This window comes from Petromyzon marinus, chromosome 71 (assembly GCF_048934315.1).
Source record: "Petromyzon marinus isolate PM22_M1 ecotype Great Lakes invasive population chromosome 71, UKy_Petmar_22M1.pri1.0, whole genome shotgun sequence".
NCBI lineage: Eukaryota > Metazoa > Chordata > Hyperoartia > Petromyzontiformes > Petromyzontidae > Petromyzon > Petromyzon marinus.
The window spans coordinates 5,430,742-5,452,904 of NC_133737.1; the positions used below are offsets into that span (position 1 = coordinate 5,430,742).

General features: G+C 49.0%; 1 long non-coding RNA gene across 1 annotated transcript in view; it reads right to left on the minus strand.

The window, feature by feature from the left end:
• Positions 1-1,251: 1,251 nt before the first annotated feature.
• The window catches only part of LOC142906793 (uncharacterized), a 41,668-nt gene continuing 20,756 nt past the window's right edge, over positions 1,252-22,163 (minus strand). The window contains exons 2-3 of the long non-coding RNA XR_012930509.1: positions 17,938-18,073; positions 1,252-1,736 (exon numbers count right to left, since the gene is read on the minus strand). This is a non-coding gene — a long non-coding RNA (uncharacterized LOC142906793). The remainder of the gene's footprint in view (positions 1,737-17,937; positions 18,074-22,163) is intronic.

Consider the following 22,163-nt stretch of genomic DNA (forward strand, 5'->3'; position numbering starts at 1 on the left):
TGAGTGGGCGAGTTGGTGAGTGAGTGAGTGGCTGAGAGAGTGAGTGGCTGAGTGAGTGGCTGAATGGGTGAGTGGCTGAGTGAGTGGCTGAATGGGTGAGTGTCTGAGTGAGTGAGTGAGTGGGCGAGTTGGTGAGTGAGTGAGTGAGTGGGCGAGTTGGTGAGTGAGTGAGTGAGTGGGCGAGTTGGTGAGTGAGTGAGTGAGTGTTTGAGTGAGTGAGTGGCTGAGTGAGTGAGTGGCTGAGTGAGTAGCTGAATGAGTGAGTGTCTGAGTGAGTGACTGAGTGAGTGAGTGGGCGAGTTGGTGAGTGAGTGAGTGGGCGAGTTTGTGAGTGAGTGAGTGGGCGAGTTGGTGAGTGAGTGAGTGGCTGAGTGAGTAGCTGAATGAGTGAGTGTCTGAGTGAGTGAGTGAATGACTGAGTGAGTGAGTGGGCGAGTTGGTGAGTGAGTGAGTGAGTGGGCGAGTTGGTGAGTGAGTGAGTGAGTGGGCGAGTTGGTGAGTGAGTGAGTGTCTGAGTGAGTGAGTGAGTGGCTGAGTGAGTGAGTGGCTGAGTGAGTAGCTGAATGAGTGAGTGTCTGAGTGAGTGAGTGACTGAGTGATTGAGTGGGCGAGTTGGTGAGTGAGTGGGCGAGTTGGTGAGTGAGTGAGTGGGCGAGTTGGTGAGTGAGTGAGTGGCTGAGTGAGTGGCTGAATGGGTGAGTGTCTGAGTGAGTGAGTGAGTTGGTGAGTGAGTGAGTGGGCGAGTGAGTGGCTGAGTGAGTTAGTGGCTGAGTGATTTAGTGAGTGGCTGAGCGAGTTAGTGGGTGAGTGAGTTGGTGAGTGAGTGGTTGAGTGAGTGGTGGAGTGAGTGGCTGAGTGAGTGTCTGAGGTAGTGAGTGGCTGAGTGAGTGGCTGAATGAGTGAGTGTCTGAGTGATTTAGTGAGTGGCTGAGCGAGTTAGTGGGTAAGTGAGCTGGTGAGTGACTTCCACACACAGATCACAGTAGACTCTGTATTGAATGCAGACGGGTTTATTCAAATAACAGGCATGGGAATCAATCATCTAGTTTAGTAGCAAGGCTAAGATCCATCATGGATAGCGACACAACGCGAATACACGAGTCTGTGTGTGTGTCTGTGTGTCTGTGTGTGTGTCTGTGTGTCTGTGTGTGTGTCTGTGTGTGTGTCTGTGTGTGTGTCTGTGTGTGTGTGTCACTGTGTGTGTCTCTGTGTGTGTGTCTGTGTGTGTGTCACTGTGTCTGTGTGTGTGTCTGTGTGTGTGTCTGTGTGTGTCTGTGTGTGTGTGTGTCTGTGTCTGTGTGTGTGTCTGTGTGTGTGTCACTGTGTCTGCGTGTGTGAGTGTCACTGTGTGTGTATCTGTGTGTGTCTGTGTGTCTGTGTGTGTCTGTGTGTGTGTGTGTCTGTGTCTGTGTGTCTGTGTGTGTGTCTGTGTGTGTGTCTGTGTGTCTGTGTGTGTGAGTGTCAGTGTGTGTGTCTGTGTGTGTGTGTGTCTGTGTGTGTCTGTGTGTCTGTGTGTGTCTGTGTGTGTGTCTGTGTGTCTGTGTGTGTGTGTGTGTCTGTGTGTGTGTGTCTGTGTGTGTGTCTGTGTGTGTGTCTGCGTGTGTCTGTGTGTGTCTGTGTGTGTGTCTGTGTGTGTGTGTCTGTGTGTGTGTCACTGTGTCTGCCTGTGTGTCTGTGTGTGTGTCTGTGTGTGTGTCACTGTGTGTGTATCAGGGTGAGTTCTTCATCTCCTTGATCTGAAACACAAACACAGAGACAAAGACAAAGATCCCCCGTGTAGCCTGTAACAAGCTGTAGGGGCAAGTGCTGTTAGCGGTAAGGACCACCTATGGAGGCTACCGGCACTGTGGCTACACTACACTATACACTACTACACTATACACTATACACTACACTATACACTACACTATACACTACACCACTATACACTACACTATACACTACTACACTATACACTATACACTACACTATACACTACTACTACTACACTATACACTACACTATACACTACACTATACACTACTACACTATACACTATACACTACACACTACTACACTATACACTACACTATACACTACTACACTATACACTACTACTACTACACTATATACTACTACACTATACACTACTACACTATACACTACTACACTACACTATACACTACTACACTATACACTATACACTACACTACACACTACTACACTACTACACTATACACTACACTATACACTACACTATACACTACTACACTATACACTACTACACTACACTATACACTACACTATACACTACTACACTATACACTACTACACTACACTATACACTACACTATACACTACTACACTATACACTACTACACTACATTATACACTACTACACTATACACTACTACACTATACACTATACACTACTACACTATACACTACTACACTATACACTACTACTACACAATACACTACTACTACACTATACACTACACTATACACTACTACAATACTACACTACACTATACACTACTACACTACACTATACACTACTACACTACACTATACACTACTACACTATACACTACTACACTACACTATACACTACTACACTATAAACTACTACACTACACTATACACTACTACACTATACACTAATACACTACACTATACACTACTACACTATACACTACTACACTACTACACTATACACTACTACACTATACACTACTACACTATACACTACACTATACACTACTACACTATACACTACTACACTATACACTACTATAATATACACTACACTATACACTACTACACTATACACTACTACATTATACACTACTATAATATACACTACACAATACACTACTACACTATACACTACTACACTACACTATACACTACTACACTATACACTACTATACTACACACTACTACACTACACTACTACACTACACACTACTACATTACACTATACACTACTACACTATACACTACTACTACTACACTATACACTACTACACTAAACACTACACTATACACTACACTATACACTACTACACTATATACTACTACACTATACACTACACTACTACACTACACTATACACTACTACTACACTATACACTACTACACTATACACTACTACTACACTATACACTACTACACTACACTATACACTACTACTACACTATACACTACTACACTATACACTACTACACTATACACTACTACACTATACACTATTACACTATACACTACACTATACACTACACTATACACTACACTATACACTACACTATACACTACTACACTACTACACTATACACTACACTATACACTACTACTACACTATACACTACTACACTATACACTATTACACTATACACTACACTATACACTACACTATACACTACACTATACACTACACTATACACTACTACACTACTACACTATACACTACACTACTACACTACACTATACACTACTACACTATACACTATACACTACTAAACTATACACTAATACACTATACACTACACTATACACTACACTATACACTACACTATACACTACTACACTATACACTACTACACTATACACTACTACACTATACACTACTACACTATACACTACTACACTATACACTACTACACTATACCCTACTACACTATACACTACTACACTATACACTACTACACTATACACTACTACACCATACACTATACACTACTACACTATACACTACACTATACACTACTACAATATACACTACACTATACACTACTACACTATACACTACCACACCATACACTATACACTACTACACTATACACTACTACACTATACACTACTACTACACTATACACTACTACACTATACATTACTACACTATACACTACACTATATACTACTACTACTACACTACTACACTATACACTACTACACTACACTATACACTACTACACTACACTATACACTAAACTATAGGTCTTTGTGTCGTGGTGGTGAGTCTATGGGTCTCTGTGTAGTGGTGAGTCTATGGGTCTCTGTGTAGTGGTGAGTCTATGGGTCTCTGTGTAGTGAGTCTATGGGTCTCTGTGTAGTGGTGAGTCTATGAGTCTCTGTGTAGTGGTGAGTCTATGGGTCTCTGTGTAGTGGTGTTAAGTCTATGGGTCTCTGTGTAGTGGTGGTGAGTCTATGGGTCTCTGTGTAGTGGTGAGTCTATGAGTCTCTGTGTAGTGGTGAGTCTATGGGTCTCTGTGTGGTGGTGAGTCTATGGGTCTCTGTGTGGTGGTGAGTCTATGGGTCTCTGTGTAGTGGTGAGTCTATGGGTCTCTGTGTAGTGGTGAGTCTATGGGTCTCTGTGTGAGTCTATGGGTGTCTGTGTAGTAGTGGTGAGTCTATGGGTCTCTGTGTAGTGAGTCTATGAGTCTCTGTGTAGTGAGTCTATGAGTCTCTGTGTAGTGAGTCTATGAGTCTCTGTGTGAGTCTATGGGTCTCTGTGTAGTGGTGAGTCTATGAGTCTCTGTGTAGTGAGTCTGTGAGTCTCTGTGTACTGAGTCTGTGAGTCTGTGTGAGTCTATGGGTCTCTGTGTAGTGGTGGTGAGTCTATGAGTAGTGAGTCTGTGAGTCTCTGTGTAGTGAGTCTGTGAGTCTGTGTGAGTCTGTGAGTCTCTGTGTAGTGGTGGTGAGTCTGTGAGTCTCTGTGTAGTGAGTCTGTGAGTCTCTGTGTACTGAGTCTGTGAGTCTGTGTGAGTCTATGGGTCTCTGTGTGAGTCTGTGAGTCTCTGTGTGAGTCTGTGAGTCTCTGTGTAGTGGTGGTGAGTCTGTGAGTCTCTGTGTAGTGAGTCTGTGAGTCTCTGTGTAGTGGTGGCGAGTCCGTGAGTCTCTGTGTGAGTCTATGGGTCTCTGTGTGAGTCTATGGGTCTCTGTGAGTCTCTGTGTGGTGGTGGTGAGTCTCTGTGTAGTGAGTCCGCGAGTCTCTGTGTAGTGGTGAGTCTGTGAGTCTCTGTGTGAGTCAATGGGTCTCTGTGTGAGTCTATGGGTCTCTGTGTGGTGGTGAGTGTATGGGTCTCTGTGTAGTGGTGAGTCTGTGAGTCTCTGTGTGAGTCTATGGGTCTCTGTGTGAGTCTATGGGTCTCTGTGTAGTGGTGAGTCTATGGGTCTCTGTGTAGTGGTGAGTATATGGGTCTCTGTATGAGTCTCTGTGTGAGTCTGTGTGAGTCTATGGGTCTCTGTGAGTCTCTGTGTAGTGAGTCTGTGTGTCTCTGTGTAGTGAGTCTGTGAGTCTCTGTGTAGTGAGTCTATGAGTCTCTGTGTCGTGAGTCTATGAGTCTCTGTGTAGTGAGTCTATGGGTCTCTGTGTAGTGAGTCTATGGGTCTCTGTGTAGTGAGTCTATGGGTCTCTGTGTGAGTCTATGGGTCTCTGTGTGGTGGTGAGTGTATGGGTCTCTGTGTAGTAGTGAGTCTGTGAGTCTCTGTGTGAGTCTATGGGTCTCTGTGTGAGTCTATGGGTCTCTGTGTAGTGGTGAGTCTATGGGTCTCTGTGTAGTGGTGAGTGTATGGGTCTCTGTATGAGTCTCTGTGTGAGTCTGTGTGAGTCTATGGGTCTCTGTGAGTCTCTGTGTAGTGAGTCTGTGTGTCTCTGTGTAGTGAGTCTGTGAGTCTCTGTGTAGTGAGTCTATGAGTCTCTGTGTTGTGAGTCTATGAGTCTCTGTGTAGTGAGTCTATGGGTCTCTGTGTAGTGAGTCTATGGGTCTCTGTGTAGTGAGTCTATGGGTCTCTGTGTGAGTCTATGGGTCTCTGTGTAGTGGTGAGTCTATGAGTCTCTGTGTAGTGAGTCTGTGAGTCTGTGTGAGTCTGTGAGTCTCTGTGTGAGTCTGTGAGTCTCTGTGTAGTGGTGGTGAGTCTCTGTGTAGGGGTGGTGAGTCTATGAGTAGTGAGTCTATGGGTCTCTGTGTAGTGGTGAGTCTATGGGTCTCTGTGTAGTGGTGAGTCTATGGGTCTCTGTGAGTCTCTGTGTGAGTCTATGAGTCTCTGTGTGAGTGAGTCTGTGAGTCTCTGTGTAGTGGTGGCGAGTCTATGAGTCTCTGTGTGAGTCTATGGGTCTCTGTGTGTCTATGGGTCTCTGTGTGAATGAGTCTATGTGTCTCTGTGTAGTGGTGAGTCTCTGTGAGTCTCTGTGTAGTGAGTCTGTGGGTCTCTGTGTAGTGAGTCTATGGGTCTCTGTGTGAGTGTCTGTGTGAGTCTGTAAGTCTCTGTGTGAGTCTATGGGTCTCTGTGTGAGTCTATGGGTCTCTGTGTGAGTCTATGGGTCTCTGTGTGAGTCTATGGCTCTCTGTGTGAGTCTGTGGGTTTCTGTGTGAGTCTATGGGTCTCTGTGTTAGTCTATGGGTCTCTGTGTGAGTCTATGGGTTTCTGTGTGAGTCTATGGGTCTCTGTGTGAGTCTGTGAGTCTCTGTGTAGTGAGTCTATGAGTCTCTGTGTGAGTCTATGGGTCTCTGTGTGAGTCTATGGGTCTCTGTGTGAGTCTATGGGTCTCTGTGTAGTAGTGAGTCTGTGTGTCTCTGTGTGAGTCTATGTGTCTCTGTGTGAGTCTATGGGTCTCTGTGTTGTAGTGGTGGTGAGTCTATGGGTCTCTGTGAGTCTGTGAGTCTGTGTGAGTCTATGCGTCTCTGTGTGGTGGTGGTGAGTCTCTGTGTAGTGGTGGTGAGTCTCTGTGTAGTGGTGGTGAGTCTATGAGTAGTGAGTCTGTGAGTCTCTGTGTGAGTCTGTGAGTCTGTGTGAGTCTGTGAGTCTCTCTATGAGTCTCTGTGTGAGTCTGTGAGTCTGTGAGTCTCTGTGTAGTGAGTCTGTGAGTCTGTGTGAGTCTGTGAGTCTCTGTGTAGTGGTGGTGAGTCTATGAGTAGTGAGTCTGTGAGTCTCTGTGTAGTGAGTCTGTGAGTCTCTATGTAGTGAGTCTGTGAGTCTGTGTGAGTCTGTGAGTCTCTGTGTAGTGGTGGTGAGTCTGTGAGTCTCTGTGTAGTGAGTCTGTGAGTCTCTGTGTAGTGATGGCGAGTCCGTGAGTCTCTGTGTGAGTCTATGGGTCTCTGTGTGAGTCTATGGGTCTCTGTGAGTCTCTGTGTGGTGGTGGTGAGTCTCTGTGTAGTGAGTCTGTGAGCCTCTGTATGAGTCTATGAGTCTCTGTGTGGTGGTGGTGAGTCTCTGTGTAGTGAGTCCGCGAGTCTCTGTTTAGTGGTGAGTCTCTGTGTGAGTCTATGGGTCTCTGTGTAGTGGTGAGTCTATGGGTCTCTGTATGAGTCTCTGTGTGAGTCTGTGTGAGTCTATGGGCCTCTGTGAGGCTCTGTGTAGTGAGTCTGTGAGTCTCTGTGTAGTGGTGGTGAGTCTATGGGTCTCTGTGTAGTAGTGGTGAGTCTATGTGTCTCTGTGTAGTGGTGAGTCTATGGGTCTCTGTGTGAGTCTGTGAGTCTCTGTGTAGTGAGTCTATGGGTCTCTGTGTAGTGAGTCTGTGAGTCTCTGTGTAGTGAGTCTGTGAGTCTCTGTGTAGTGAGTCTGTGAGTCTGTGTGAGTCTGTGAGTCTCTGTGTGAGTCTGTGAGTCTCTGTGTTGTGGTGGTGAGTCTCTGTGTAGTGGTGGTGAGTCTATGAGTAGTGAGTCTATGGGTCTCTGTGTAGTGGTGGCGAGTCTATGATGCTCTGTGTGAGTCTATGAGTCACTGTGTGAGTCTATGAGTCTCTGTGTGAGTGAGTCTTTGGGTCTCTGTGTAGTGGTGGCGAGTCTATGAGTCTCTGTGTGAGTCTATGAGTCTCTGTGTGAGTCTATGAGTCTCTGTGTGAGTGAGTCTGTGAGTCTCTGTGTAGTGGTGGCGAGTCTATGAGTCTCTGTGTGAGTCTATGAGTCTCTGTGTGAGTGAGTCTGTGAGTCTCTGTGTAGTGGTGGCGAGTCTATGAGTCTCTGTGTGAGTCTATGAGTCTCTGTGTGAGTCTCTGTGTGAGTCTATGGGTCTCTGTGTGAGTCTATGGGTCTCTTTGTGAGTCTATGAGTCTCTGTGTGAGTCTATGGGTCTCTGTGTGAGTCTATGGGTCTCTGTGTGAGTCTATGGGTCTCTGTGTGAGTCTATGGGTCTCTGTGTGAGTCTATGGGTCTCTGTGTAGTTGTGATTCTGTGTGTCTCTGTGTGAGTCTATGGGTCTCTGTGTGAATCTATGGGTCTCTGTGTAGTAGTGGTGGTGAGTCTATGGGTCTCTGTGAGTCTCTGTGTAGCGAGTCTGTGAGTCTCTGTGTAGTGAGTCTATGGGCCTCTCTGTGAGTCTCTGTGTGAGTCTGTGAGTCTGTGTGAGTATGTGAGTCTCTGTGTAGTAGTGGTGGTGAGTCTATGGGTCTCTGTGAGTCTCTGTGTAGTGAGTCTGTGAGTCTCTGTGGAGTGAGTCTATGGGTCTCTGTGTGAGTCTATGGGTCTCTGTGTGAGTCTAGGGGTCTCTGTGTGAGTCTCTGTGTACTGAGTTTGTGAGTCTCTGTGTAGTGGTGGTGAGTCTATGGGTCTCTGTGTAGTAGTGGTGAGTCTATGTGTCTCTGTGTAGTGGTGAGTCTATGGGTCTCTCTGTGAGTCTCTGTGTGAGTCTGTGAGTCTCTGTGTGAGTCTATGAGTCTCTGTGTAGTGAGTCTATGGGTCTCTGTGTGAGTGTCTGTGTGAGTCTGTGAGTCTCTGTGTAGTGAGTCTGTGAGTCTCTGTGTGAGTCTATGGGTCTCTGTGTGAGTCTTTGGGTCTCTGTGTGAGTCTATGGCTCTCTGTGTGAGTCTATGGGGCTCTGTGTGAGTCTGTGGGTCTCTGTGTAGTGGTGAGTCTATGGGTCTCTGTGTGAGTCTGTGAGTCTCTGTGTGAGTCTGTGAGTCTCTGTGTAGTGGTGGTGAGTCTGTGAGTCTCTGTGAGTCTCTGTGTAGTGAGTCTGTGGGTCTCTGTGCAGTGAGTCTGTGAGTCTGTGTGAGTCTGTGAGTCTGTGTGAGTCTGTGTGAGTCTCTGTGTAGTGGTGAGTATATGGGTCTCTGTGTAGTGAGTCTGTGGGTCTCTGTGAGTCTATGAGTAGTGAGTCCGTGAGTCTCTGTGTGAGTCTGTGAGTCTCTGTGTGAGTCTCTGTGTGAGTCTGTGAGTCTCTGTGTAGTAGTGAGTCTATGGGTCTCTGTATGAGTCTCTGTGTGAGTCTGTGTGAGTCTATGGGTCTCTGTGAGTCTCTGTGTGAGTCTGTGAGTCTGTGTGAGTCTCTGTGTAGTGGTGGTGAGTCTCTGTGTAGTGAGTCTATGAGTAGTGAGTCTATGAGTCTCTGTGTAGTGGTGAGTCTATGGGTCTCTGTGAGTCTCTGTGTGAGTCTGTGAGTCTCTGTGTGAGTCTCTGTGTGTGTCTCTGTGTAGTGAGTCTGTGGGTCTCTGTGTAGTGAGTCTGTGTGAGTCTGTGAGTCTCTGTGTAGTGGTAGTGAGTCTATGAGTAGTGAGTCTGTGAGTCTCTGTGTGAGTTTGTGAGTCTGTGTGAGTCTGTGAGTATCTCTATGAGTCTCTGTGTGAGTCTGTGAGTCTGTGAGTCTCTGTGTAGTGAGTCTGTGAGTCTGTGTGAGTCTGTGAGTCTCTGTGTAATGGTGGTGAGTCTATGAGTAGTGAGTCTCTGTGAGTCTCTGTGTAGTAGTGGTGGCGAGTCCGCGAGTCTCTGTGTGAGTCTATGAGTAGTGAGTCTATGGGTCTCTGTGTAGTGGTGAGTCTATGAGTCTCTGTGTAGTGGTGAGTCTATGGGTCTCTGTGTAGTGGTGAGTCTATGGGTCTCTGTGTAGTGGTGAGTCTATGGGTCTCTGTGTAGTGGTGAGTCTATGAGTCTCTGTGTAGTGGTGAGTCTATGGGTCTCTGTGTAGTGGTGAGTCTATGGGTCTCTGTGTAGTGGTGAGTCTATGAGTCTCTGTGTAGTGGTGAGTCTATGGGTCTCTGTGTAGTGGTGAGTCTATGGGTCTCTGTGTAGTGGTGAGTCTATGGGTCTCTGTGTAGTGGTGAGTCTATGAGTCTCTGTGTAGTGGTGAGTCTATGGGTCTCTGTGTAGTGGTGAGTCTATGGGTCTCTGTGTAGTGGTGAGTCTATGAGTCTCTGTGTAGTGGTGAGTCTATGGGTCTCTGTGTAGTGGTGAGTCTATGGGTCTCTGTGTAGTGGTGAGTCTATGGGTCTCTGTGTAGTGGTGAGTCTATGAGTCTCTGTGTAGTGGTGAGTCTATGGGTCTCTGTGTAGTGGTGAGTCTATGGGTCTCTGTGTAGTGGTGAGTCTATGAGTCTCTGTGTAGTGGTGAGTCTATGGGTCTCTGTGTAGTGGTGAGTCTATGGGTCTCTGTGTAGTGGTGAGTCTATGGGTCTCTGTGTAGTGGTGAGTCTATGAGTCTCTGTGTAGTGGTGAGTCTATGGGTCTCTGTGTAGTGGTGAGTCTATGGGTCTCTGTGTAGTGGTGAGTCTATGAGTCTCTGTGTAGTGGTGAGTCTATGAGTCTCTGTGTAGTGGTGAGTCTATGAGTCTCTGTGTAGTGGTGAGTCTATGGGTCTCTGTGTAGTGGTGAGTCTATGGGTCTCTGTGTAGTGGTGAGTCTATGGGTCTCTGTGTAGTGGTGGTGAGTCTATGGGTCTCTGTGTAGTGGTGGTGAGTCTATGGGTCTCTGTGTAGTGGTGAGTCTATGGGTCTCTGTTTGAGTCTGTGTGAGTCTATGGGTGTCTGTGAGTCTCTGTGTGAGTCTGTGAGTCTCTGTGTGAGCCTCTGTGTGAGTCTATGAGTAGTGAGTCTATGGGTCTCTGTGTAGTGGTGAGTCTATGAGTCTCTGTGTAGTGGTGAGTCTATGGGTCTCTGTGTAGTGGTGTTAAGTCTATGGGTCTCTGTGTAGTGGTGGTGAGTCTATGGGTCTCTGTGTAGTGGTGAGTCTATGAGTCTCTGTGTAGTGGTGAGTCTATGGGTCTCTGTGTGGTGGTGAGTCTATGGGTCTCTGTGTGGTGGTGAGTCTATGGGTCTCTGTGTAGTGGTGAGTCTATGGGTCTCTGTGTAGTGGTGAGTCTATGGGTCTCTGTGTGAGTCTATGGGTGTCTGTGTAGTAGTGGTGAGTCTATGGGTCTCTGTGTAGTGAGTCTATGAGTCTCTGTGTAGTGAGTCTATGAGTCTCTGTGTAGTGAGTCTATGAGTCTCTGTGTGAGTCTATGGGTCTCTGTGTAGTGGTGAGTCTATGAGTCTCTGTGTAGTGAGTCTGTGAGTCTCTGTGTACTGAGTCTGTGAGTCTGTGTGAGTCTATGGGTCTCTGTGTAGTGGTGGTGAGTCTATGAGTAAGGAGTCTGTGAGTCTCTGTGTAGTGAGTCTGTGAGTCTGTGTGAGTCTGTGAGTCTCTGTGTAGTGGTGGTGAGTCTGTGAGTCTCTGTGTAGTGAGTCTGTGAGTCTCTGTGTACTGAGTCTGTGAGTCTGTGTGAGTCTATGGGTCTCTGTGTGAGTCTGTGAGTCTCTGTGTGAGTCTGTGAGTCTCTGTGTAGTGGTGGTGAGTCTGTGAGTCTCTGTGTAGTGAGTCTGTGAGTCTCTGTGTAGTGGTGGCGAGTCCGTGAGTCTCTGTGTGAGTCTATGGGTCTCTGTGTGAGTCTATGGGTCTCTGTGAGTCTCTGTGTGGTGGTGGTGAGTCTCTGTGTAGTGAGTCTGTGAGCCTCTGTGTGAGTCTGTGAGTCTCTGTGTAGTGAGTCCGCGAGTCTCTGTGTAGTGGTGAGTCTGTGAGTCTCTGTGTGAGTCTATGGGTCTCTGTGTGAGTCTATGGGTCTCTGTGTGGTGGTGAGTGTATGGGTCTCTGTGTAGTGGTGAGTCTGTGAGTCTCTGTGTGAGTCTATGGGTCTCTGTGTGAGTCTATGGGTCTCTGTGTAGTGGTGAGTCTATGGGTCTCTGTGTAGTGGTGAGTGTATGGGTCTCTGTATGAGTCTCTGTGTGAGTCTGTGTGAGTCTATGGGTCTCTGTGAGTCTCTGTGTAGTGAGTCTGTGTGTCTCTGTGTAGTGAGTCTGTGAGTCTCTGTGTAGTGAGTCTATGAGTCTCTGTGTTGTGAGTCTATGAGTCTCTGTGTAGTGAGTCTATGGGTATCTGTGTAGTGAGTCTATGGGTCTCTGTGTAGTGAGTCTATGGGTCTCTGTGTGAGTCTATGGGTCTCTGTGTGGTGGTGAGTGTATGGGTCTCTGTGTAGTAGTGAGTCTGTGAGTCTCTGTGTGAGTCTATGGGTCTCTGTGTGAGTCTATGGGTCTCTGTGTAGTGGTGAGTCTATGGGTCTCTGTGTAGTGGTGAGTGTATGGGTCTCTGTATGAGTCTCTGTGTGAGTCTGTGTGAGTCTATGGGTCTCTGTGAGTCTCTGTGTAGTGAGTCTGTGTGTCTCTGTGTAGTGAGTCTGTGAGTCTCTGTGTAGTGAGTCTATGAGTCTCTGTGTTGTGAGTCTATGAGTCTCTGTGTAGTGAGTCTATGGGTCTCTGTGTAGTGAGTCTATGGGTCTCTGTGTAGTGAGTCTATGGGTCTCTGTGTGAGTCTATGGGTCTCTGTGTAGTGGTGAGTCTATGAGTCTCTGTGTAGTGAGTCTGTGAGTCTGTGTGAGTCTGTGAGTCTCTGTGTGAGTCTGGGAGTCTCTGTGTAGTGGTGGTGAGTCTCTGTGTAGGGGTGGTGAGTCTATGAGTAGTGAGTCTATGGGTCTCTGTGTAGTGGTGAGTCTATGGGTCTCTGTGTAGTGGTGAGTCTATGGGTCTCTGTGAGTCTCTGTGTGAGTCTATGAGTCTCTGTGTGAGTGAGTCTGTGAGTCTCTGTGTAGTGGTGGCGAGTCTATGAGTCTCTGTGTGAGTCTATGGGTCTCTGTGTGTCTATGGGTCTCTGTGTGAATGAGTCTATGTGTCTCTGTGTAGTGGTGAGTCTCTGTGAGTCTCTGTGTAGTGAGTCTGTGGGTCTCTGTGTAGTGAGTCTATGGGTCTCTGTGTGAGTGTCTGTGTGAGTCTGTAAGTCTCTGTGTGAGTCTATGGGTCTCTGTGTGAGTCTATGGGTCTCTGTGTGAGTCTATGGGTCTCTGTGTGAGTCTATGGCTCTCTGTGTGAGTCTATGGGTTTCTGTATGAGTCTATGGGTCTCTGTGTTAGTCTATGGGTCTCTGTGTGAGTCTATGGGTTTCTGTGTGAGTCTATGGGTCTCTGTGTGAGTCTGTGAGTCTCTGTGTAGTGAGTCTATGAGTCTCTGTGTGAGTCTATGGGTCTCTGTGTGAGTCTATGGGTCTCTGTGTGAGTCTATGGGTCTCTGTGTAGTAGTGAGTCTGTGTGTCTCTGTGTGAGTCTATGTGTCTCTGTGTGAGTCTATGGGTCTCTGTGTTGTAGTGGTGGTGAGTCTATGGGTCTCTGTGAGTCTGTGAGTCTGTGTGAGTCTATGCGTCTCTGTGTGGTGGTGGTGAGTCTCTGTGTAGTGGTGGTGAGTCTCTGTGTAGTGGTGGTGAGTCTATGAGTAGTGAGTCTGTGAGTCTCTGTGTGAGTCTGTGAGTCTGTGTGAGTCTGTGAGTCTCTCTATGAGTCTCTGTGTGAGTCTGTGAGTCTGTGAGTCTCTGTGTAGTGAGTCTGTGAGTCTGTGTGAGTCTGTGAGTCTCTGTGTAGTGGTGGTGAGTCTATGAGTAGTGAGTCTGTGAGTCTCTGTGTAGTGAGTCTGTGAGTCTCTATGTAGTGAGTCTGTGAGTCTGTGTGAGTCTGTGAGTCTCTGTGTAGTGGTGGTGAGTCTGTGAGTCTCTGTGTAGTGAGTCTGTGAGTCTCTGTGTAGTGGTGGCGAGTCCGTGAGTCTCTGTGTGAGTCTATGGGTCTCTGTGTGAGTCTATGGGTCTCTGTGAGTCTCTGTGTGGTGGTGGTGAGTCTCTGTGTAGTGAGTCTGTGAGCCTCTGTATGAGTCTGTGAGTCTCTGTGTGGTGGTGGTGAGTCTCTGTGTAGTGAGTCCGCGAGTCTCTGTGTAGTGGTGAGTCTGTGAGTCTCTGTGTGAGTCTATGGGTCTCTGTGTAGTGGTGAGTCTATGGGTCGCTGTATGAGTCTCTGTGTGAGTCTGTGTGAGTCTATGGGCCTCTGTGAGGCTCTGTGTAGTGAGTCTGTGAGTCTCTGTGTAGTGGTGGTGAGTCTATGGGTCTCTGTGTAGTAGTGGTGAGTCTATGTGTCTCTGTGTAGTGGTGAGTCTATGGGTCTCTGTGTGAGTCTGTGAGTCTCTGTGTAGTGAGTCTATGGGTCTCTGTGTAGTGAGTCTGTGAGTCTCTGTGTAGTGAGTCTGTGAGTCTCTGTGTAGTGAGTCTGTGAGTCTGTGTGAGTCTGTGAGTCTCTGCGTGAGTCTGTGAGTCTCTGTGTTGTGGTGGTGAGTCTCTGTGTAGTGGTGGTGAGTCTATGAGTAGTGAGTCTGTGAGTCTCTGTGTAGTGAGTCTGTGAGTCTCTATGTAGTGAGTCTGTGAGTCTGTGTGAGTCTGTGAGTCTCTGTGTAGTGGTGGTGAGTCTGTGAGTCTCTGTGTAGTGAGTCTGTGAGTCTCTGTGTAGTGGTGGCGAGTCCGTGAGTCACTGTGTGAGTCTATGGGTCCCTGTGTGAGTCTATGGGTCTCTGTGAGTCTCTGTGTGGTGGTGGTGAGTCTCTGTGTAGTGAGTCTGTGAGCCTCTGTATGCGTCTATGAGTCTCTGTGTGGTGGTGGTGAGTCTCTGTGTAGTGAGTCCGCGAGTCTCTGTGTAGTGGTGAGTCTGTGAGTCTCTGTGTGAGTCTATGGGTCTCTGTGTAGTGGTGAGTCTATGGGTCGCTGTATGAGTCTCTGTGTGAGTCTGTGTGAGTCTATGGGCCTCTGTGAGGCTCTGTGTAGTGAGTCTGTGAGTCTCTGTGTAGTGGTGGTGAGTCTATGGGTCTCTGTGTAGTAGTGGTGAATCTATGTGTCTCTGTGTAGTGGTGAGTCTATGGGTCTCTGTGTGAGTCTGTGAGTCTCTGTGTAGTGAGTCTATGGGTCTCTGTGTAGTGAGTCTGTGAGTCTCTGTGTAGTGAGTCTGTGAGTCTGTGTGAGTCTGTGAGTCTCTGTGTGAGTCTGTGAGTCTCTGTGTTGTGGTGGTGAGTCTCTGTGTAGTGGTGGTGAGTCTATGAGTAGTGAGTCTATGGGTCTCTGTGTAGTGGTGAGTCTATGGGTCTCTGTGTGAGTCTGTGAGTCTCTGTGTAGTGAGTCTATGGGTCTCTCTGTAGTGAGTCTGTGAGTCTCTGTGTAGTGAGTCTGTGAGTCTCTGTGTAGTGAGTCTGTGAGTCTGTGTGAGTCTGTGAGTGTCTGTGTGAGTCTGTGAGTCTCTGTGTTGTGGTGGTGAGTCTCTGTGTAGTGGTGGTGAGTCTATGAGTAGTGAGTCTATGGGTCTCTGTGTAGTGGTGGCGAGTCTATGATGCTCTGTGTGAGTCTATGAGTCTCTGTGTGAGTGAGTCTTTGGGTCTCTGTGTAGTAGTGGCGAGTCTATGAGGCTCTGTGTGAGTCTATGAGTCTCTGTGTGAGTCTATGAGTCTCTGTGTGAGTGAGTCTGTGAGTCTCTGTGTAGTGGTGGCGAGTCTATGAGTCTCTGTGTGAGTCTATGAGTCTCTGTGTGAGTGAGTCTGTGAGTCTCTGTGTAGTGGTGGCGAGTCTATGAGTCTCTGTGCGAGTCTATGAGTCTCTGTGTGAGTCTATGAGTCTCTGTGTGAGCCTATGGGTCTCTGTGTGAGTCTATGGGTCTCTTTGTGAGTCTATGAGTCTCTGTGTGAGTCTATGGGTCTCTGTGTGAGTCTATGGGTCTCTGTGTGAGTCTATGGGTCTCTGTGTGAGTCTATGGGTCTCTGTGTGAGTCTATGGGTCTCTGTGTAGTAGTGAGTCTGTGTGTCTCTGTGTGAGTCTATGGGTCTCTGCGTGAATCTATGGGTCTCTGTGTAGTAGTGGTGGTGAGTCTATGGGTCTCTGTGAGTCTCTGTGTAGCGAGTCTGTGAGTCTCTGTGTAGTGAGTCTATGGGCCTCTCTGTGAGTCTCTGTGTGAGTCTGTGAGTCTGTGTGAGTATGTGAGTCTCTGTGTAGTAGTGGTGGTGAGTCTATGGGTCTCTGTGAGTCTCTGTGTAGTGAGTCTGTGAGTCTCTGTGGAGTGAGTCTATGGGTCTCTGTGTGAGTCTATGGGTCTCTGTGTGAGTCTAGGGGTCTCTGTGTGAGTCTCTGTGTACTGAGTTTGTGAGTCTCTGTGTAGTGGTGGTGAGTCTATGGGTCTCTGTGTAGTAGTGGTGAGTCTATGTGTCTCTGTGTAGTGGTGAGTCTATGGGTCTCTCTGTGAGTCTCTGTGTGAGTCTGTGAGTCTCTGTGTGAGTCTATGAGTCTCTGTGTAGTGAGTCTATGGGTCTCTGTGTGAGTGTCTGTGTGAGTCTGTGAGTCTCTGTGTAGTGAGTCTGTGAGTCTCTGTGTGAGTCTATGGGTCTCTGTGTGAGTCTTTGGGTCTCTGTGTGAGTCTATGGCTCTCTGTGTGAGTCTATGGGGCTCTGTGTGAGTCTGTGGGTCTCTGTGTAGTGGTGAGTCTATGGGTCTCTGTGTGAGTCTGTGAGTCTCTGTGTGAGTCTGTGAGTCTCTGTGTAGTGGTGGTGAGTCTGTGAGTCTCTGTGAGTCTCTGTGTAGTGAGTCTGTGGGTCTCTGTGTAGTGAGTCTGTGAGTCTGTGTGAGTCTGTGAGTCTGTGAGTCTGTGTGAGTCTGTGAGTCTCTGTGTAGTGGTGAGTATATGGGTCTCTGTGTAGTGAGTCTGTGGGTCTCTGTGAGTCTATGAGTAGTGAGTCTGTGAGTCTCTGTGTGAGTCTGTGAGTCTCTGTGTGAGTCTCTGTGTGAGTCTGTGAGTCTGTGAGTCTCTGTGTAGTAGTGAGTCTATGGGTCTCTGTATGAGTCTCTGTGTGAGTCTGTGTGAGTCTATGGGTCTCTGTGAGTCTCTGTGTGAGTCTGTGAGTCTGTGTGAGTCTCTGTGTAGTGGTGGTGAGTCTCTGTGTAGTGAGTCTATGAGTAGTGAGTCTATGAGTCTCTGTGTAGTGGTGAGTCTATGGGTCTCTGTGAGTCTCTGTGTGAGTCTGTGAGTCTCTGTGTGAGTCTCTGTGTGAGTCTCTGTGTAGTGAGTCTGTGGGTCTCTGTGTAGTGAGTCTGTGTGAGTCTGTGAGTCTCTGTGTAGTGGTAGTGAGTCTATGAGTAGTGAGTCTGTGAGTCTCTGTGTGAGTCTATGGGTCTCTGTGTGAGTCTGTGAGTCTCTGTGTGAGTCTCTGTGTGAGTCTGTGAGTCTGTGAGTCTCTGTGTGAGTGAGTCTGTGAGTCTGTGAGTCTCTGTGTGAGTCTGTGAGTCTCTGTGTGGTGAGTCTATGGGTCTCTGTGTGAGTCTATGGGTCTCTGTGAGTCTATGAGTAGTGAGTCTATGGGTCTCTGTGTAGTGAGTCTATGGGTCTCTGTGTAGTGAGTCTATGGGTCTCTGTGTAGTGGTGAGTCTATGAGTCTCTGTGTAGTGAGTCTGTGAGTCTCTGTGTAGTGAGTCTATGGGTCTCTGTGTGAGTCTATGAGTCTCTGTGTGAGTCTATGAGTATCTGTGTGTGTCTATGAGTCTCTGTGTAGTGAGTCTATGAGTCTCTCTATGAGTCTCTGTGTGAGTCTGTGAGTCTCTGTATGAGTCTGTGAGTCTGTGAGTCTCTGTGTGAGTCTGTGAGTCTATGAGTCTCTGTGTGAGTCTGTGAGTCTCTGTATGAGTCTGTGAGTCTGTGAGTCTCTGTGTGAGTCTGTGAGTCTATGAGTCTCTGTGTGAGTCTGTGAGTCTCTGTGTGAGTCTGTGAGTCTATGAGTCTCTGTGTGAGTCTGTGAGTCTCTGTGTGAGTGAGTCTGTGAGTCTCTGTGTGAGTGAGTCTGTGAGTCTCTGTGTGAGTGAGTCCGCGAGTCTCTCCCCCTGACCTCGTGACTGAAGCACTCGGATTTGTCGTAGGCACGACAGCACTTTGCCGTGACCTCGACGAAGTGGTGAACTTGAAGCCTGATCCTGGAGTGATCCACACCAGCTGGGGCCTGATGGGCAGCCTTGTACAGGAGCCTGGGATGGGATAATGAAGTTTTAGACTTGGGGTGAGTGGGTGGGTGAGTGGGTGGGTGGGTGGGTGAGTGAGTGGGTGAGTGAGTGGGTGAGTGAGTGAGTGGGTGGGTGGGTGGGTGAGTGGGTGAGTGGGTGAGTGAGTGGGTGGGTGAGTGGGTGAGTGAGTGGGTAGGTGAGTGATTGTGTGAGTGAGTGGGTGGGTGAGTGGGTGGGTGGGTGGGTGAGTGAGTGGGTGGGTGAGTGGGTGGGTGGGTGAGTGGGTGAGTGGGTGGGTGAGTGAGTGAGTGGGTGGGTGGGTGAGTGGGTGAGTGAGTGAGTGGGTGAGTGGGTGGGTGAGTGAGTGAGTGGGTGGGTGGGTGAGTGAGTGAGTGGGTGGGTCAGTGGGTGAGTGGGTGGGTGGGTGAGTGGGTGGGTGGGTGGGTGAGTGGGTGAGTGAGTGGGTGGGTGAGTGGGTGGGTGAGTGAGTGGGTGGGTGAGTGAGTGGGTGAGTGAGTGAGTGGGTGGGTGAGTGGGTGGGTGAGTGGGTGAGTGGGTGGGTGGGTGAGTGGGTGGGTGGGTGAGTGGGTGGGTGGGTGGGTGAGTGGGTGGGTGAGTGGGTGGGTGGGTGAGTGGGTGAGTGGGTGAGTGGGTGAGTGAGTGAGTGGGTGGGTGAGTGGGTGGGTGAGTGGGTGAGTGGGTGGGTGGGTGAGTGAGTGAGTGAGTGGGTGGGTGGGTGAGTGAGTGGGTGGGTGGGTGGGTGAGTGGGTGAGTGGGTGAGTGAGTGGGTGGGTGGGTGAGTGAGTGGGTGGGTGGGTGAGTGAGTGGGTGGGTGGGTGGGTGAGTGAGTGGGTGGGTGGGTGAGTGAGTGGGTGGGTGGGTGAGTGAGTGGGTGGGTGGGTGAGTGAGTGGGTGAGTGGGTGGGTGAGTGGGTGAGTGAGTGAGTGAGTGGGTGGGTGGGTGAGTGGGTGAGTGGGTGAGTGAGTGGGTGGGTGAGTGAGTGAGTGGGTGGGTGGGTGAGTGAGTGGGTGGGTGGGTGGGTGAGTGGGTGAGTGGGTGAGTGAGTGGGTGAGTGGGTGGGTGAGTGGGTGGGTGGGTGAGTGGGTGAGTGGGTGAGTGGGTGAGTGAGTGAGTGGGTGGGTGGGTGGGTGAGTGGGTGGGTGAGTGAGTGGGTGGGTGGGTGGGTGAGTGAGTGGGTGGGTGAGTGAGTGAGTGAGTGGGTGGGTGGGTGAGTGGGTGGGTGGGTGGGTGAGTGATTGAGTGAGTGGGTGGGTGGGTGAGTGAGTGGGTGGGTGGGTGGGTGAGTGGGTGAGTGGGTGAGTGAGTGGGTGAGTGGGTGGGTGAGTGGGTGGGTGGGTGAGTGGGTGAGTGGGTGAGTGAGTGAGTGGGTGGGTGAGTGGGTGGGTGAGTGGGTGAGTGACTGGGTGGGTGGGTGAGTGAGTGGGTGGGTGAGTGAGTGAGTGGGTGGGTGGGTGAGTGAGTGGGTGGGTGGGTGGGTGAGTGGGTGAGTGGGTGAGTGAGTGGGTGAGTGGGTGGGTGAGTGGGTGGGTGGGTGAGTGGGTGAGTGGGTGAGTGGGTGAGTGAGTGAGTGGGTGGGTGAGTGGGTGGGTGAGTGGGTGAGTGAGTGGGTGGGTGGGTGAGTGAGTGGGTGGGTGAGTGAGTGGGTGGGTGGGTGGGTGAGTGGGTGAGTGGGTGGGTGAGTGAGTGGGTGGGTCAGTGAGTCAGTGAGTGGGTGGGTGAGTGGGTGAGTGGGTGAGTGGGTGAGTGGGTGGGTGAGTGGGTGGGTGAGTGGGTGGGTGGGTGAGTGGGTGAGTGGGTGAGTGGGTGGGTGAGTGGGTGGGTGAGTGGGTGAGTGAGTGGGTGGGTGGGTGGGTGAGTGGGTGAGTGGGTGAGTGAGTGGGTGAGTGGGTGGGTGAGTGGGTGAGTGGGTGAGTGGGTGAGTGGGTGGGTGAGTGGGTGGGTGAGTGAGTGGGTGGGTGAGTGAGTGGGTGGGTGAGTGAGTGGGTGGGTGGGTGGGTGAGTGGGTGAGTGGGTGAGTGGGTGAGTGAGTGAGTGGGTGAGTGGGTGAGTGAGTGGGTGGGTGGGTGAGTGAGTGGGTGGGTGGGTGAGTGAGTGGGTGGGTGAGTAGGTGGGTGGGTGGGTGAGTGGGTGGGTGAGTGAGTGGGTGGGTCAGTGAGTGGGTGGGTGGGTGAGTGGGTGAGTGGGTGAGTGAGTGGGTGAGTGGGTGAGTGGGTGGGTGAGTGGGTGGGTGGGTGAGTGAGTGAGTGAGTGGGTGAGTGGGTGAGTGGGTGGGTGAGTGAGTGGGTGAGTGAGTGGGTGGGTGAGTGGGTGGGTGGGTGAGTGGGTGAGTGGGTGGGTGGGTGAGTGAGTGAGTGGGTGGGTTGGTGAGTGGGTGGGTGGGTGAGTGGGGGGGTGGGTGGGTGGGTGAGTGGGGGGGTGGGTGGGTGGGTGAGTGAGTGAGTGGGTGGGTGAGTGGGTGGGTGAGTGGGTGGGTGGGTGGGTGAGTGAGTGAGTGAGTGGGTGAGTGGGTGAGTGGGTGAGTGGGTGAGTGGGTGAGTGAGTGAGTGAGTGGGTGAGTGGGTGAGTGTGTGAGTGAGTGGGTGAGTGAGTGGGTGGGTGAGTGGATGGGTGGGTGGGTGAGTGAGTGGGTGGGTGAGTGGGTGAGTGAGTGGGTGAGTGAGTGGGTGAGTGAGTGAGTGGGTGAGTGAGTGAGTGGGTGGTTGAGTGAGTGAGTGGGTGGGTGAGTGACTGAATGACTAACTGACTGACTGACTCACTGACTGACTAACTGACTGACTAAGTGACTAATTGACTGACTAACTAACTAACTAACTGACTGACTGACTCACTGACTAACTGACTGACTAACTAACTGACTCACTAAGTAACTGACTAACTCACTGACTGAGTGACTGACTGATTAACTAACTAACTAAATAACTCACTCACTGACTGACTAACTGACTCACTAACCAACTGACTCACTAACTAACTGACTAACTGACTAACTGACTAACTAACTGACTAACTAACTGACTAACTAACTAACTAACTCACCCACTGCCTGACTGACTAACTAACTAACTCACTGACTGAGTGACTGACTGATTGACTGACTAACTAACTGACTAACTGACTGACTCAGTAACTGACTGACTGAGTGACTAATTACCTCACTGACTGACTCACTAACTGACCAACTAACTGACTCACTAACTAACTGACTAACTAACTCACTGACTAACTGACTCACTAACTAACTGACTCACTAACTAACTTACTAACTAACTAACTAACTAACTGACTAACTAACTGACTGACTAACTGACTAACTAACTCAATCACTGACTGACTAACTGACTAACTAACTGACTAACTAACTAACTAACTGACTAACTGACTGACTAACTGACTAACTGACTGACTAGCTCACTAACTAACTCACTCACTGACTGACTCACTGACTAACTAACTGACTAACTAACTGACTAACTAACTGACTAACTAACTAACTGACTAACTAACTCACTGACTGACTAACTGACTCACTGACTACCTAACTAACTAACTAACTGACTGACTGACTGACTGAGTGACTAACTCACTGACTGACTGACTCACTGACTGACTAACTGACTCACTGACTGACTGAGTGACTAACTCACTAACTGACTCACTGAATGACTAACTAACTCACTAACTAACTGACTGAATGACTAACTAACTGATTGACTCACTGACTAACTCAATCACTAACTAACTAACCAACTGACTGAGTGACTAACTAACTAACTAACTGACTGACTAACTAACTTACTGACTAACTGACTGACTGACTCACTGAATAACTCAGTAACTAACTGACTCACTGACTAACTAACTGACTCACTAACTAACTGACTCACTAACTGACTGACTGAGTGACTAACTGACTAACTGACTAATTGACTGACTAACTAACTGACTAACTAACTAACTCACTAACTAGCTAACTAACTAACTTACTAACTAACTAACTCACTAACTCACTAACTAACTCACTAACTAACTGACTAACTAACTAACTGACTGAGTGACTAACTAACTAACTAACTGACTCACTCACTTACTAACT